We start from the raw sequence: 17,192 nt of genomic DNA, 5'->3' as shown, positions 1-17,192 counted from the left end.
GTTTTTGGTTATTGTAAATGACGCATCCACGTTCCTCATTTTGCATTTAGGTCCTTGGCCCATTTTGAGGTAATTTTCGTGAACAGTGTAAGGCTTGTGTCGAGGCTAATTTTTTTGGCAGGCGGATGTCCGGTTGTTCCAACACCAGTTTTCAATAACTCTTGTTTTCTATTCTTTTAACAGGGTCTTGGCGGAGCCAAATATTTGATTTTAATAAAGTCTAAGGTACTGTTTTGCTTTTGTTTATAGGGATTCTATTCTTGGTGTCATAGTAAGAACTCTTCGCCTTAACTTCAGACCCCCAATTTTTCTGCTGTATTTTCTTCTAAAAGTTCTATAGCTTTACATTTCATGTGAAACCCACAATCCATCTTGAGTTACTTTTTGTATAAATGGTGAGGTTCAGCGTGGATTTTTCTCCTCTTTCTGCCAGAGGCAAACCCCCGTGGCTCCAGCACCATTTGTTGAAAAGATTAGCTTTCCTCCATTAAATTGCTTTTGCACCTTTGTCAAAATCAGTCAAGCATATTTGTGTGGGCTTGTTTCTCAGTTCTTCATTCTGTTCTATCGATCTGCGTGTTTATCTCCAGCAACACCCCCCTCTCGATGGCTGCAGCTATATGGTAAGCCTTAAAATCAGGCCTGTTGTTCCTCCAGCTTTTTTCTTTCTCCAAGTCATTTTAGCCCATTTAGATTTTTGTTTAACTTGGTTCTTAAATCTAAATAAAGGGGGAAACATACTTTGATCTGTTAGCTAGGGCAGTTGAAGTCACATTAAATAAAAATATAACTACTACAACCAAAAAAGAGTCATCTGTAAGCCACATGAAATTAATCTATGAGCCCCAGACAGGTCATCCCCTAGCACCCAAGGATTGGAAAGGGAGCTCATGGGGGTGCTGACTGTGCCCCTCTGGCGACACTCACTTGGCTCTGCTCCCCACTCGGTATGGCCCAGTGGCGTCTGTCTGACTCCACGGCAGTCCCCTGTGGTTTGCTGCTATAGGTTGGCCCACGCTCTGCGCAACTGGGAAGCCCTCTGGGGTCAAAGTGAGCCAACTAGACCCTCCCTGGCCACATTTGAGTGTCGGGGGCAGGGTGGGGGTCAGCAGTGGGGATGGGGGAAAGGCAGGAGGCAGCAGACACAGGGGGTGAGGCTTGCAGAAGGCGAGATGCAGTTGTGAAGAGTGACTGAGCCCCCCGGGCGGGAAGCACGGAGCTCTGCCCCTCCCCCGGCGTGGCAGTGTCTGGAAGTGGGACTGCCCTAGACTACCAAGAGGGCGGGAGCTGTCCTACGTTCTGTACAGCCTTCTTCCCTCTGGAAGACCTCAAGTCCGGGGCTGGGGTGTCTGGGTCTCCTTCGACAGCCCCTCCGTGTTAAGGAATGTTCCAGGAGCCTGGAGTTTACAGCACTTGTGCAAGGGTGGCACACTCTTGGCACTGAGTAGAAAAGCTAGTCCTTTCCAACCATCTCAGCCTCGCTCAGTAGGTCTGGACCATGACCCTCCCCTTCCTAGCCCCTTTTTGAACAAAGAAAGGTGGCCCCAGCTTTGGAGCTTTTGATGAGCAGCACTCTCCAGCTAGCGCTTCGGAACATTGTTCTGCTTTCTTTGTGTTTTTGATAGTCATTGGACCACGTATTTGTTTCTCTCCAATAATGCCTAACTATAGTAAAGGTTCAAATTCTCAGCCAACGAACTGTTGAATGGATTGGACTTTCTAAACTTGCTCTGACGTTTTTGGTCCTTTTAGCCCATCTGCCATGAGCCCCACGGAGGCAGGGCGGCTGCATTCCGCCCTTCCGTTCCCAGGGCCAGCGGAGCACCGGCTCGGAGTGTCCAGGCCACTGTGAGTCCCCAGTTACAGTCGGGGCCAGTCTTGGGGTGTTCGCCCATTTTGCTTTGTCCACACGGGGCTCACATTTCCTGATGCACTTAGTCAGGAGCAGGCGTGGCCTGTCCTGGGGAGAGAGATGGGGAAGACAGGAAGGCCCAGGAAACTCGTCCTGCTGGCCTTGCTCCTTCGGCTCGCGAGGGAGCTCATGTGACTGTTGCGCGTGGGTCCACTTCAGTGTCCGTTTCCAGGCCGTGGCTGGGCTTTTCCTTCCCTAAAAGCCTTTTTGGGCCTGGGCTGGCCCCTCGCATAACCCCCTGCACATGTCCCCCCTCCCTCCCCTCCTGGGCCCTTCCCTCCACTCAGTCACCTGCTCCACGTGCCTGTCCACGCTCAAGCCCACGGGGAATCCACCATCTGGGAGAAAACTTTCCTGGGCCCAACCCTGCGTCCTGCCTGGGGGGTCCTGCCAGAGCGCGGTGCAGAATGGGACACGGCCACTGTCTGCCTTGAGGCTGGACGGTCGACTGGAGCCTGAGTCTGAGCTGAGATTTCACGTCCTCTTTTTGTCCGTCCTGCCGATGTGCTGTGTGCGAGGCCGGCTGGAGAGGCCCCCCTAGACAGCCCCGCGGGCCACACGCATCGTGCTCTCAGCGTGACCCCTTCCCTCCCTCGGAAGAAGGTCGACAAATCATTTGAGCTTCGTTTAAAGCCTCTTTAATGGACTCTATAAGATGCTCTAATCACCAGTGATTGTCCGTCGGGGCACACGCGAGCTTTTTAAAGCTGTTCTGCACCCATTTCGCCGGGTTCACACAGGGCTCCGTTCTCTGATGCACTTCATCGGGGGGTGTTGCCCTTGTTCTTTCTGGTTTTAATCGCGTGGTTTGGAGTGTGAGCACGGCAGGCTGGCTCGCTCTCTTTTTGGTCCGAGGCAGCGAGTTCTCACTCTGCTTTCCATCTCGACACCCGATGGGAAATCAAATGCCATCTAAGTGACTCGGAGTCCCTGGCCCGCGGAGAACCTCCTGGGTTCACTCAGAATCCTCGTGCATGTTGTCTCGCTGCAGCCCCGTCCCGGGGCGAGGACCATGGGTACCAGGCTCCTGCCCGCACCAGGGCTCAGGAGCAGGGCCAGCAGGGGCTCTACCCTGGGTGCTGGCAGCACCATCCCCTGGTATGACAACCCCAAATATCCCAGACGCTGGCCCCCAGGGGCAAAATCAGCCTTGAGAAGTTGACTTGAACCCCGTTTTCAGACAAGGAGGCCAGGAGCCCAAGGGCTTGCCCACAGCCCCACGGCGGCAAGCTGTGAGCCCGGCCTCTTGGCGCGGGTGGCTGCAGGTGCCCTGGATCCAGTGGCGCACCCGCTCTTCCTCTGTGCCCTCCGCTCAGGCCCTGCCTGCCCTCCTGCCCCGCTCACCCCCACACGGGGAACCATTCCCAGCACATCTCCCCCGGAAGCTTGGGTTTCGCGCCCGCTCTGCAGCCAGGCCTCACCACTGAGGGACAGGTTCCGACACGGACCGGTTTACGTGGGGATGGTGGAGTCTGCACAGGACGCTCTCAGACCTTGCAGTGGGGCTCACCGCAGGGACCCTGGGCCAACTCCTGGCTGTAGGCTGCGCCCCTCTGTGTGCTGTAGAAATGAGGATGGAGAGACGCGCTGACAGCCCCCACCATCCTGAGGCATCACCTGCCTCCCTCACGCGTAAGACCGCGAGGCAGCCCCAAGTCCACTGGCTACTGCTTGGGGCTGCCATGACCCGCCAAGGGGAGACGGCCTGGGGAGGTGAACTCTGACCCGCCTGGTTCCCAGTGTCCATCTCTGGCTGACCTCTCTCCTCTGGCTGAGAGTCCAGTAGGGTCAGTGTGTGCTCGTGGGTGGCGGCCCAGGGAGCAGGGTCCTCGCGCATTTTGGCCATGCTGGCTTCATAGTGAAGTGGATCCTCATCGCAGGACTTCTCAGAGCCTTTACCCACCTATGTGCTCTGTGGCTGTTCTGGAACATTCTGGGACGTGACGATTCCCAAAGAAATTTCACCCTAGGATCCTTTTTCTTTCCATGGAGAACCTCACGCCACTGTTTACTGCCTTTTCCTTGGGAAAAGCATCACCCAGGTGTGAAGGGGCACCCCACAGCCCCTCCGGCAGCCTGTTCTAAGGTGACTTCGACACAAGGAAGGAGGGACGAGGCCACACAGGGGAACCCAAGCTCTCCTGGGTGAGAGGCTGTCGGAGGTGGCTTCTGGGCAGGACCCCGGCGGAGGCCGCCCCCTCCAGGGTCTGTCCTTCCCGACGCTGGGGCGCGTCTGCCTGCGCTGACCGGTCTCTGCCGCCGGCCGCAGGGGTGGGTGGTGTGGCTGGAGGATCCAGGGCCGGGGCACCCAGAGGGGCAGACGCCCACCCCCCTTTGCTCCTGCGAACCCTAAGAGGAGAGGGGCAGGGGAGAGCGTGCAGCAAGAGGCAGCAAAACAGAAGTTTCCATTTGCAGCGGACGGTTTTGTTTTTTGATCTGTTTGCAAATGTTCAGTGTAATGGTTTGAAACCCAGCCTGTGCTGCCGCCGCCCACACGCGGAGCTGCAGCGGCTCCGAGCTCCAGCAGGCAAGCCTCTCACCAGAGTCGGCCATTACACCGAGCCCACGCCAGGGCAGGCGGCTCTCCTGCCCCGGGGCCCTCGCCGCCCTCCGCCCCGGCGCCCGGCGCCCGACACCCACCACCCTCCACACACACACTTGGGCTTTTTTTAATTCCCAGCACTCGGTTTCTCTAGAGAAGGCAGAGAGACGCCAAGGCAGACATGGGACCAGCAGGGAGAGCGCTCCTGCCTCATCGGAGCCACCGGGTCCCGGGAGAGCACGGCGGCCCCACCTGCCTGCGGACGGAGCACATCAAGGTGAGAGGGTCTGTGTGATGTCTGTGTGCACCTGCCGGTCCGGGCGGCCAGGCCAGAGGAAGGGACCCTAATCACTGAGCCTTTCTGTTGCCTCCCGAGTGGTCCTCTCGGGCCAGCATGATGGACACTCCCTCCCAAGCACACATGGTCCTCTCCGACACGAGCCTGGCCCAGCGGCCCCCATGAGAGCTCTGGAACCAGGGGCTCCCAGCCCCCCTCCACCCTGCAGCACAGCCTCCTACGCCAGGGATGTGGAGTCAGGGGTGACCTGCCTCTGGCTGGGCCTGCTGGTTTCCGGCCGCGGCTGCCGGCCCCTCCCTGGACGGAGCACTGACCTGGTCCTCTAGGGCCATATGGAAGGGTTCTCCATGCAAGGGGCTTTGGGAAACCTGTTTCCCCCGTGGCCCCACGCCCGGTAATCAGAAGCAATCAGACCCAGCTGTCCAGCTAATCTGTATGAAATAGGCTTCCTTCCCAGCAGAAATCAACAAAGTTTAAAATAGAAGGGACTGTAATCGGAAACGAAGCTATAGAGCCTGTGTGTGATGCAACAGGCAGAAACATCCGCATGGAAAATATTAAGTGCAAATCACATAGGTCACAGCCATGTGAGCCAGGAAAAGCAAGGGCTTCCTTGCTTAGTAAGCAGGCGTGCGGGTCGGAGGGCACCGAGTGGGGGCGTCTCTGGAAGGTCTGAGCCTCTCGACCAGAAGGAGAGAAATGCGAGGAGAGCAAAGATGGAGCGCAAGGGGAAGGCCATGCTGTAGCGCTCATGTCGGGGAGAAGCAGCAGAGACACTCCCCGCTCTGCGCAGCCGGGGGATGAATCAGTTGGCATAGGTCTATTTTTAGTTTCCAAGATCTGCTGCTACATTTGCCTGGCATTAATTAATGTCACAGGCGTGTTCCCCCCAGGTTCTGAAGGGCCTTTGTGTGCCATCCCGCCGGGGTGGGGGGAGGTGTCGGCCCTCCCGTGTGGGCGCCCCCCAGTCTTCTGGGGTCTGGGCTCGGACACAAACATGTGTGCAGAATGTTCCACTCTTCGACCTTGCCCTCTCCGGGTGCATCCGTTGATCTCCCGGCTCCAGCCCTGGGATGTCTGGCCCCTGGCCAAGGAGAATTGTGATTGTGATGTTTTGTTTTTCAAAAAGGAAAGGCTGTACGGGCTGAAACTGGGGGTGGGGGAAGGCGTTGGGTCCTGGCGTGGAACAAGAAAGTGGCCTGGGGGCAACTCTACCTCCACAAAGAAGAAGGAGGCTCTTAATCTCCAGCGAGGCTGATCTGACAAAGCCCATTTCACACGCGGGAGCATCCTCCGTGTGGTTTGGGCGGTGTGTAGTAGTGAGCAGAGGCTGGCGTTGATGGCGCCGGGCTGAAGGTGTGCGTGGGGCTAATTACCCTGGAAGAGCGGGCTCACATTCCGGAGCTGGGGCTGTGCATCTGAACCGAGACGCAGGCAGGGTGGCAAGCCCGCCCTTAGCGTTGCAGGTGAGCGACAGGTGAGCACGAAGACTGGAAGGCTGAGTTCGAGGTCCGCTCTCGGGACCACTGTTTTGAGCATGTGCGCCAACTGCCAGACCTGTACGGATATCAGCTGCACCGTGGCCCCTGATTAGAAGAGGCCTCCCCTATGCTCACTGGGCTTATCCAGAACATTCTCCTACCTTTCCTAGAGTCTGGCCAGGTGGGTGATTCTAGCTATCCCGCCCACTTGCCAAGGCCCACGTGTCATCTTCATTTGGCTCAGAAGTCACTTACGCTTGGTCCATCCAAGACAGGGGCCTATGGACCATCCCCCCAAGTGGGTAGGGGGTCCCCACACCACGTGCCCGGCCCTCTGTGAGCAGAGACATACCAAGAGCATGAATGATCTCCATGACCCCTGGCTGGCCAGCTCCCAGGACTTTGGGCAGTATTGCCCATGCTTTGGAAGTGTTTAAAAAGGGCCGGGACCCCAGTGGGCGTGGGAAGCATGCCGCCGAACATGTGTGTCCCACACGGCCCGATGCCTCCCTTCACCCACATGGCAGATGCAGGGACCCCGGTCCCCGATGAGGGTGTCTGGTGGTCACACTTGCCCCTTGAAATGGGCATCTTGGCCTGGTCAGGTGGGTTGCCCCAGGCTGAGGGGCACCGGTGTCCAGCCTGTGTAAGGAGCCAGGGCCTGAGGTCTGCAGGCGTGGGCACACGGACGTGTCAGGCCCAGCAGGTAGCTCTTAGGCAGGTGTCCCTCTGCTGAGACCCCCGAGGCCACGTCGGAGCCAGGTGGGCTGAGTTGGTGCTTCCTGTATGCGGGGGAGCCTGGAGCAGGGGAGGGGCGTCATCGTCGGCCCCACCGGGTCGGAGCAGGTGGAGGTCATGTGTGCCCTGTGCTGAGCTGGGAGGCCGCCCGGGGCTGGCGCTGTCCTCACCGTCACGCTGGGAGGAGGCAACTGACCCTCTGCGTTTCCTTTCACTTTTGGTTGCTTTACCTCAAAGACACGAAACTTGTGCGTCGTGCTCCATGGCATGTCCGCTCATCTCGTAGAAGAACACTTGCCCCGAAAAAATCTGGAAGGAAATCATGACTGTGGGGGAGGTGCCTGGAGCCTCAGCAGGCGGAGCTCGGCCGTGGCCTGGCCTCGGCCCGTCAGAGTGACCGCCCAGTGTAGTCGATGCCCGGCCTTCTGGACAGTGATGCCAATGAGTGGGAGACCCCACTGGTGCCTTCCCTGCTGGGCCGCAGCATTGGGGAGGAGAGGGGACAATCCCTCCCGGGCAGGGCCAGCGGAGGGGTCTGGGGCCATGGGGCTCCAGGAGCCTCCCTCGTCCCAAAGCACCGCCCCGCCTGCCCGCTGGCCCCTTCCTCTGTGACCTGCCGCAGGCCCCATATCCTGAGGTGCCCAGAAAACAGCGGCAGGAAACGTGCCTGGCCACGGACAGTGACCACTGGCTCCTCACAGAGCCAGAGGGACCGGGCCTTGGGTTTTTAAATAAATTAGGAAACACATGTCCCCCTCCCGGCCGCTGCCCCCAGCAATTCTCAGTCTACCCCACATGCCGGCTCCCCTTCCTGTCCTGCATCGGGAACTGGACATTTAGGAAATAAAGTCCATGTCCCTCTGGGCTGAGGTAGAAGCTGTGCGAAAACAGGATATTCACGATAATAGGAGCCAAGGGGCCCCGGGGCCCAGGCCGGGCTGGAAGCGCAAGGCAGGCCCCCAGCTGAGTTGCCAGGACACGTGGGTGTTTTGGGTCTAGCCAGTCCCAGAGGCTGCCCATGACACGCTTACAGGAACTGACCGTTGGGCGTACCCCCACCTCTCATTTATTGTTTCCTTGAAATTCACGTTTCGCGGGTGCCCGTGCTTTCACACACCCGCTGCAGCCAGCCGCGGGCGCCGGGACCCGCCGGGGGCACATCCGGAAGCCCGTGTGGGCAGCACCCACCAGACGTGCCCGCTGTGCGCGGGGCCACAGGCACCTCCGTGGGCGCGTCCCCCGGGTCTGGCAATGGAGTGTGTGGTGAGGGGCCCGGGGGAACCTGAGGCCCGGGAGACCCGCCCGACTTGCCTGGGTCAGACTAGCCCGGCCGAGAGCTTGCTGGTGGCGGGCGGCAGCAGCGAGAGAGCGGGCGGGAAAGCAGGCGGTTCGGGGAGCAGTAATGGCACGTTAGTTGGAAGCCTCTGCGGGGATGGGAAAGGCTGAGTCAACACAAGCAGATTATATGCAAATAGGCTCCCCCCCCCCAGCACCCCCCCCCAGAGGGAGGCAGACCCCACCAAGGCCAACCCCGTGGGTTGAGCAGGGCAGGAGTGCCGGCCCGTGGCCCCAGCCCCCGAGGTCCAAGTTCCCCGGGGCGTGCGTGGGCAGGCAGGAGGCTGGCTGCGGGGGTGCCCACACGTGCCCTGTGCTGCGGGGCTGCGAGGGGGCTGGTGTGGGGGTGGATGCGTGAGGCTGGGGAGCTGTCGACGGAGCGTGCACACCCAGAAGCCACAGCCGTCTCCCGGGATAACCTCTCTCCACGCTCCTCTGGCATCTCTCTGGAGGGGAAGAGGCCCCTCTGGCCAGGCGTTCCTGCAGGGGTGACCGGTGGCTACTGACACTGAGCCTCGGTGCCCGGGGCTCTGACTGTGCCCGTGAGGGAGGTGGAAAGAGGCGAGGTCACCTGCCCACACTGTGGAGGCAGGAGCTGGGCCTCCACACAGGGCAGCTCCGCCCTCCCGGCTGGTGGATTAACGGACAACCAGCCCCGGCCCGGGCACAGACTTTCTCGAGAGGGAGCATGTTTTGAGAAATTCTTGGGGAGATTTGCAAGTGTTTTAACTGAGTTGGTTTCCATTTGTGTGTAGAGCTAGTTGGGTTGCCAGCTGCACCCCACATGCTGGGAGATGCTCAAGAGAGGAGGCTGCGTGCGGAGGACAGAGGCGGGCGGCGTCTGCAGGAGGCGGCCTGGCTGGGGCCGAGCACTGCATGCCAGGCAGGGCCCAGAGGTCTGTGCAGACCCCTGGCTGGTTGGCCTCGAGCCCTGCCTCGCCTGCCCAGCCTCCGACCCTCACCTGTGAAGTGGCGTGCGGAGCCGCTGGTTTATTACCCCAGGGCTTTGCGTTCCCGCTGGGCACCGCCACGCGCCCGGCGCCATCCTGGGCGCTGCTCAGGCTGTGACAGCGGCGCACAGACGCGGCTCTCACCTTTGACATTCTTCAAACCCAGCAAGCCGGGCTAAACCCGTCACCGCGTGAGGAGGGGAAAGCTGCGCCCCGAATGGGCCTGAGCGAGGGGCAGGACGGGCTCCCAGCAGGGGGCCTGGGAGTCTGTGGACCCGGAGGTGGTGGCTTCGGCGTGGGCTGGAGAAGGGGCTCAGGCTGAGGGCGTGGCTGAGGGCGCGGCAGTGGCAGCAGTTCGGGTGGGTCCGGAGCAGCTTGGCCTGGGCAGATGCTGCTCCACCGTCCACCCGGCGGGGCGGGCTCGGAGCCCCTGACCAGGCCCAGAGGCCCTGCCCGCAGGCTCTTGTTTTGTGTCTTTAAGCAAGTCTCGGCCACTTCTGAGTTTTAATTATAATTGGGGTGTCCAGGGATGTCTGACCGGGCAGGGAGCAGGCACCGGGGGCAGCTTCCTGAGGGCTGGTAGCTAGAGAGGGGCGTGTGGACGAGACCCCTGGGGCACAGTGGGGACTGGTCTCTGGGGGCAAGGAGGCTGGGGTTCAGCCAGCAGACAATTCAGTCTAAACCACATGGCTGCCCCCTGCCCCTGGGCTCTCTGCGCTCACTGCTAGCACCTGGGCCGCGGTGTGAGCAGAGCTGTCCCCGGCCCGGGTCTCCCCCCGTGGCCCTTCAGTGAACACTGTGTGACCCTGGCCTGTGTTTTGAGTCCTCTTCTGAGCCAGATCCTGTACCACTGCGTCCAGAGAGAGCGCGGCGGCGACACGATGCCAGGTGTGCTCGGACCCGCCGCCTGACTTCTGAGAAGGTCGGCTGAGCTCTGCTCGGCCTGTCTCGCTGGGCTGGGCGCGCCACCCTGGGGCGGAAGACCTGGCAGCAGGAGGGAAGGCTTGGGCGAGAGCGAACTGGATGGTGCCCAGCAGTCTGGGTCTCGCAGTCGCTGAGGCCTGACTGGGAGGCGGGTGCGTGTGCGGGGCGTTCCCCCCCCACCCCCCACCCCGTCCCGTGCAAGGCAAGCCAAGGGTGGGTCTTTCCACCACGTGAGCTCGGGAGGACAAGGACACGCAGGAGCAGGCTTTGGTCACCTTGGCCTTGCACAGGAGCTGCCTGGCTGCTTCGTGCTGCGCTGAACTTTCTTTGAGAAAACCACAGCAAGTGTCTGCTGCCCCAACGCCAAGGGGAGGATTCCGTCCCTCGTGGCCTACCAAGTTCTTCCCGGGAGCCTGGGGCGAAAGCGACGTGTTGGCCCACACCTCCCCGGAGCACGTGGTCCAGTGCGAGGGACAACACATAAGCCATCGGCACAGCCACTGTTCTGTGAGCAGGGGCCCTGGGCCCGGGGAGGCCCCGCTGCCGGCCAGGCGGGTGTGTCTCCTGCTGGGTGGGGCTTTTTGTCATTCTCTTATTTATTTTTTAAATTAATTGACTAGGGAAATTCTGGTCCAATTTCTTATATAGAAATTTTCTTGGGGCCTCCCTGGTGGTGCAGGGGTTAAAGTCTCAGTCCTATCAAGCGATCTGCAGCCTCTGCAGCTCGAGTTCGATCCCCGGCCAGGGAGCTACCCACATGGCGCAGCAGACCTCTCCTGTCTCCCCGCTCTTCCCCTCAGCAGTGGATTTCAGTCAGTCTGCCTGTTCTGCTCCCCGCTCTGTCTCTGGTGAATCCTCTCACCCTCCCTCACACCTCTGGCCTGTACCCCAGCTCTTGGATGCAAAAATAAATACAAATAAATCTTTAAATAAAAAATTTTCTCAGACAATCTCATTTAACAGTTTGAATCAGCTTCTTCCACCGCAAGGAGACATCACCTGGCCGGGCTGCTCCAGGGGTCCTCGTGTGTGTCTGCACGTTGCGAGCTCCAGGGCACTCCTGGCTGGGTGGCCCCTGTGGGCCAGTCTCGGAGCAGCTCTGGAGCCCCAGGCCGGGTGTCAAACAGCAGAGAACTCTTGTCTCGCCCGGGATTTCTTCAGCCCTGGGAGCAGAAGCACAAGCCACAGAAGTCCTGCCCCAATTTTTCTTATTTTCCATCCCCTTCTCTCATCCCACCGCAGCGCCAGCACCGCACTTCTTCAGACTCTGAACATTCCTTCCTCCATCAAGCCCCTGACGCTGCTCTGAGCTGCCTTCCTCATCCTTGTGCTGGGTCTGACATTGCATAGAGTGAAGTTCCTCCTTGACCTAAAAAGCTCCATATCACTTTCCACCTGCAGCCCCCTGGGCTGGTCTTCCTGTGCTCACCCCAGGGCCTTTGCACCAACCACTCCCTCAGGCGGCCCCGTGGCTGCATCTTCCTGCCCTCTCAGGGCACTGCTCAGGGAGGCGCCGCCTTTCTTCTCCTCTCCACTCTTCCGGCCACACCTTTCTTCTCCGAACTCGCCTGTCTCTGAAATCATCTCACTCACTTATGTGTTTCCCTTTGTATGGTCGCCCCTCACCACAGTGTCGGCCCCCGAGGGCAGGTCCTCATCTGTCTTACTCCGCCTTGATCCTTTGGCCGAGAACAGAGCTCAGGTGTCCTCGGCTGGAACTCAAGGAAGAGTTGGTGAGCCGTGGAGTCATGTCAGCGGCGCCCGGGTGCTCAGGCGGGGAGTGGGGCTCGCTGACCTCTTCCCCTCCAAAGACTCCAGCAAACAAGGGCCTCACACAAGGAACTCTGGCAGCGGGAGGAAGGGGCTGGTCTTCCTGGCGATAGCGAGGCTGGAAGGTGTTTTCTCTCTAGTCTGAAAAATGAATCTACAAGCCAGAGGCAGACGCCGACCAAATCGCCTCAGCTGCTGAAAATGATCTCATGGTCACGCTTGACCGTGCGTCGGAAGCCAGGGTGCACAGCCGCGCCCCATCATCCTAAACCAGGATGTGATTGCGGGGAGCACACGGCCCGCCCCAGCCTCCCGCTGGTCCTGTGTGGCCCTGGGTGGAGCGGCCGGGGTGCTGAGCGGGAGGACGTCCTGCGGAGGCCCGGGGCCTCCCTCCTCCCCGCTGTCTGATGGAGACCCTGCTCTCGCTGTCGCCGCCCTGGGAGCTGTCCCCGACACCAGCCTCGGGTCCCTAACACCTTCAGGGCCCCGGGAGAGGGCAGGACAGTGTAGGGTAAGGTAAAAAAGGATCAGGCTTTTCTGCCCTCCCGCCATTAGGACTGATGACGGATCTGCCGTCCTGCATGCTCGCCTGATGGCGGCACCTGGAGTGGGGCGTGGGATGCGTAAGTGGGTGCACCTGGGCTGAGAGACTGGGCTTACAAGGGCGGCGTCACGGGGACGCCAGCAGAGCAAAAGAGAGAATGGCCGAGAGCCCAGAAAGAGTGAAGCCTGCCCGCCTCCCGGCCCCCCGGCACCCCTGCCTGCCGTGTGCCTGGTCAATCCCAATAAAAGCCTGAAAAGCCAAAGTGAGGACTCCAGGACTCTCTCCTTTACCCTGTCTGCTCGGGTCAGAAAACCTGCTCTGTGCCTTCCTGCCCCTGCAGACAGTTTGGGAGAAACTACCTTGTGAGTCAGCAGGACACGGCTAGGCCAAGTTCTGTCCTCTGCCCACGGGCCGGTGGCCGGGCGCCGCAGCTCTTCCCAGAGGGGCCAGAGGCCCCGCCCCAGTCCCGTCCCGTGGGTTCTAGGGTCAGAACCAGCGCCCCAGGAGGCCAGCTGGCCCCAAGGCCCCGGGCACTTCCGTGTTTTAACTTCTTTAAGGTCAGGTGGACTTTCTGAAAAAGGTTTCATTTTGGAATCATTTGGGGTTAACAGAAAAGCCCGAAGGCTGCGCAGGGAGCCCCGTGGTCCCTGCGCACCCCGCGTCAGCAAGCACCTGGGCCTCGGGCAGTGGCACCGGCTCCAGAACAGGCTCCAGACTCCCATGGCCCTCGGGTCTCCCACCAGAGCTCATGGGGCCAGACCAGGGCCGTGTGGGGCCCTTTGAGATGCCCTTTAAAAACCATAATACTGAGGAGCAAGTCAATGGCCACAATGATGGCTGAGGACCATGTCAGCCACGGTCACAGCGCGGGACGGGTGAAGTGGCGAGACAAGCCGGTGGGAAGAAACGAGCCGTAATGGCGACTCGTGCCCTGCAAGGTAGGCCAAGACTCGCTGCGGCCACGCTCTGCCCTCAGGCTGCAGTAGGGCAGGCCCGGATCCATGTCCTCCGCGAGCTGGGACCGCGTCCTGGGCAGGCCGGGGTGGGGTGGTGGGCCAGGGCCCCTCCACAAGCCGCGGCACCCCCTCCCTGGTGGAGGGCGGGAGGGAGGGGCAAACTCTTGGTGGGAGTAACGATTCCTTTATTCCTTTTCAATTATTCAGCTGAACCCTGACCCCCCCATTACCATGGATAATCAAAAACTGGCTGGATGCAACACGCTTTAAATAAAAACACGGTTTAAGTGGCCCCAGGACGTGCAGGCAGATAATTGCATGGGGGCCTGGGGCCGGCGTGCTCCAGAGGAGGCACTTCTCCCGCAGAAGTGGAGTGTGGCCGTCATCAGGATGTCACACGCCCGCGGCGCGCTTCCCGGAGGACTCGGCAGGCGCCCCCGGTCTCCGTCACGCGCCGATCGTGATTGCACACCTCTCCCGGCCGCGCGGGGGGCGTGAAGGGGAGCGGAGCCCATGGGGTGGGGGGACGGGCTTCAATAAAAACCGGAGAGCCCCGACCCGCCAAGGACGCCCTCGCGCAGTGTTCCCGCAACTGAAAAAACCCCACTGTTAAAGTAGAAAGTAGAAAATGAAGAGCGCTCTCTGAAACCCCCCTAAAAGATCCACGTGCTTGTTTCTGAGATTGGCATGGCGGAGCCCCAGATGGGGGTGCCCACCGCGTCCCCCCGAGCCCACCCTGCCTGAGCTCTTGGGGGGGGTCAGAGACCATTGAGGGTGGGGGCCAGGGGCTCCTGGCCTGTGAGCCTGAGTCTCGGGCAGCCGGGTTGCACGGGAAGGTCATCCCCGGGCTCCATCCCAGGGCTGGCCCTGCCAGGCTGGGGTCTGGGACCACAGCTCTCTCAGCCCAGTGACGGGGGCAGCAGGCGTGACCACACCTGGGTCCATGGGCGTCTCCCTGGGGAGATGGGTGGCCGGGTCTGGACTGGCCTCCCGAGGCAGGAGCAAGCATGTCGAAGCGCTCACCGTCCTCCGTCCCCACGGGCCCACGTGCTTCAGGGGCCTGGGTGGCCTGCTGGGCGCTACTGTAGGCCACGTTCAGTGCTGTGGAGAGGCCTGGCCCCTGGGAGCAGATGGGAGACCCGCCCCTTCCACTATTGATCTGACTCATCAGGCACCCCGAGGCGCCTGGAAGGGCCCCACTTGCTGTGAGACTGGGGGTCTCGGGAGCCTGCTTCGGCCATGTGCACGTTGGGCCCCGCTTCTAAGAAGGGGTGACCTGCATCCAGTCCCCGCCCCAGCCTTTTTGCCCTGTGGCTGCACATCGAGGAGTTGGGGAAAACCCCGGCATGGAACCTGAGGATGGGGATTGTTCTGCCACCCCTCCCCCCTGTTTGTCCCTGGGGCCAGGTGGGGCTGCAGGTGCTTCTCTTCTCACCTGTACCCTCCCCGACAGCAGGGCGGCCTTCCACTGGTCTGCTGGGCACTTCGCCGCGTGAGCCTGGCTCTTGGCAAGGGAGTGACGGATCCTTTCTGTTCGTTTCCTTGGGGGGAAGGACCCGAGCGAGCTGGCTTACCATCGGGAATGATCCTCTTGCTCCTCGGGGGCCGTGGCCACAGTCTGGCCCTTGGCCGTCTGCTCAGGAGATGGCGGATTACGTTCAGGCTGAGGAATCGGGAGCACAGCCCCCCAGAAGGCATCGCAGGCTGCACCCAGCTGCTCTGCACGCCCGTGTCTTGTGGCCAGGCCTTACTCCTTGGCTGCTGGGCGGGGGATGTCCAGGGTGCTGGCCGGGGCACGGGAGGGGCCGCGCCTGTGAACGAGGTGTGTCACCCGACTCTGCGGCTGCTCCCGGGCCCCTCAGCTACCCGCTCGCTGCCGTTCGAATCTGTGGAACTGGGGTCTTACGAAGTCCCGCTCACCGGCCAGAGGACATGGGCCCCTGCGGGTGAGAGCCGCGGCAGGCTGGGCACCACCGCTGGCGGAGTGGGAGCCCCTCCCTGAGGCACACGCCACGGCGGCCCCTCCACGTGGCACGGCCGCTGCGCCTGCACACCCCCGCTCTGCCTGCCACCCTTCCCAGCGATTCCGTTGCTCACTCCTGCTCCGGTGGTCAGAAGGCTGCCCCGCCCCTCGGCCGCCACCTCTCAGAGACTTGTGTCTCTTGCCCTCCTGGTGCCCGGGCCTGTTCCTCGGAGAGGCAGGTGTGGGCCAGCATGGACTGGAGCGGGGAGCACGAGCACCCAGGCGGCCCTCGCTCAGCTGCCATCTTCTCAGAAGGGAAGATGGACGCGAGCCCAGCCGCGTGGAGCAGGACGTGATGTCTGGACAGAGGCGCAGCCTGAGCTCCCGGGCAGCTTCCACATGACGCTGGGCCAGGCCCACGGAGCCCCAGGCGGCCCCACGCCCCGGGGGCCTCGCGTCCATGCTCCATAGGAGGGCCCTCGGCTGGGGCTGGCCACGCCCTCCCCCAGGTGACAGTCCCCACGCAGCTCAGCTTGGGGCCAGCCTCCCTCCCTGGGCCCGGCTCTTCCTGTTTTCTGAGGGTGCTGCTGTGACACGGTGAGGCACGGAAAACAATCGACTTCCTATTTCTGGGCCGGCCCAGGGTTCATCTGCCTGAGGCTCCCGTGTTGCTTTTCTCCGTTAAACGGGGGCGTCGTCTCCGAGGCCAGGTGCGGGGTGGGGTGTTCCCTCCTAGTTCATTTCTAAGAGGCAGAGAGAAGCTCTTTGTCCCGTGAGGTGCTGCCTGCCCCGTGGGGACGCCCCCCACCCCCCGGAGGTGTCCACCTGCTCAGCATGGAGGGCACAGACGGGCAGGCGAGGCCCTCTTGCTGGGGCTGGCCACCCCCATCCCTTCTGGAACCACAGACGTCCGCTCAGGCCCAGCTGGGTGCTTGGGCCTGAGCTGGAGCATCCCTGGCAGAGCCTGCACCCCTCTTCACGAAGGTATGTGCCCTGAGTCCCCGAGAGCGTCGAGGAGATACCACCCCTAAGAAGGCCAGCCCTTTTGCCCCGTGTTCTTGATGGTCTATTATTTGTCCTCAAGCGCAGCGGGATGGAAACTCTAGGCAGATGGGGTCCGCGGGCCCCGCGAGTCTCCCGTGCGCTTCCCACCACCCCTGCTCTCGTCAAAATATTTCCTGCGATTCCTAATGGCGGCCAGAGGCCAGGCCCACGGTCCCTGTTTCACTAGACAGAAGAACTAGTGATAAGGAGATGTGTTGCTTTGTAAGCAGTTTCCCTCCAAGGAAGGCCCGATTCCAGCGGAGGTGTGACTCGGCCCCCGCCCCGGCTGTGTGAGCCCAAGAGTTTGAAAACAAGGCGGCCCGCGGAATCTGAACGCCAAAGTATTTGACGGAGACGCTATTTATAGCAGGTCTACAGGGGCGCGTTTTTCAAGGAGATTTACAAGGGACCCTGGGCCCGGACCACGTATTTATATCCACGTTTGCTTTCCCAGTGTCCGAAATAGCGAAGGGCTAAGCTCCGATAAGCCCGGAGCCCGCGCGCGGGGGCGGCTTCTGCTTTCCCGCAGCAAATCTTTCTGTGCGAACGAAACCAGAGATGTTATCGCCCCAGAGCGACCAGGGACAGGATGCAGCGCAGAGAAACGATAGCATCAGGGCAAAAACAGAATAAACGTCAGGGCCCGGTTAAAATAGGCGCCCGTGACCCACCCCAGGGCCCCCAGGAGTCCCTGGAGGCCTGTCCAGGCAGCCGTCCCGGGGCTTGGGGCACCCC

This window comes from Talpa europaea, assembly GCF_964194135.1.
Source record: "Talpa europaea genome assembly, chromosome: 11".
NCBI lineage: Eukaryota > Metazoa > Chordata > Mammalia > Eulipotyphla > Talpidae > Talpa > Talpa europaea.
Note: the sequence above shows the minus strand (reverse complement) of the source record.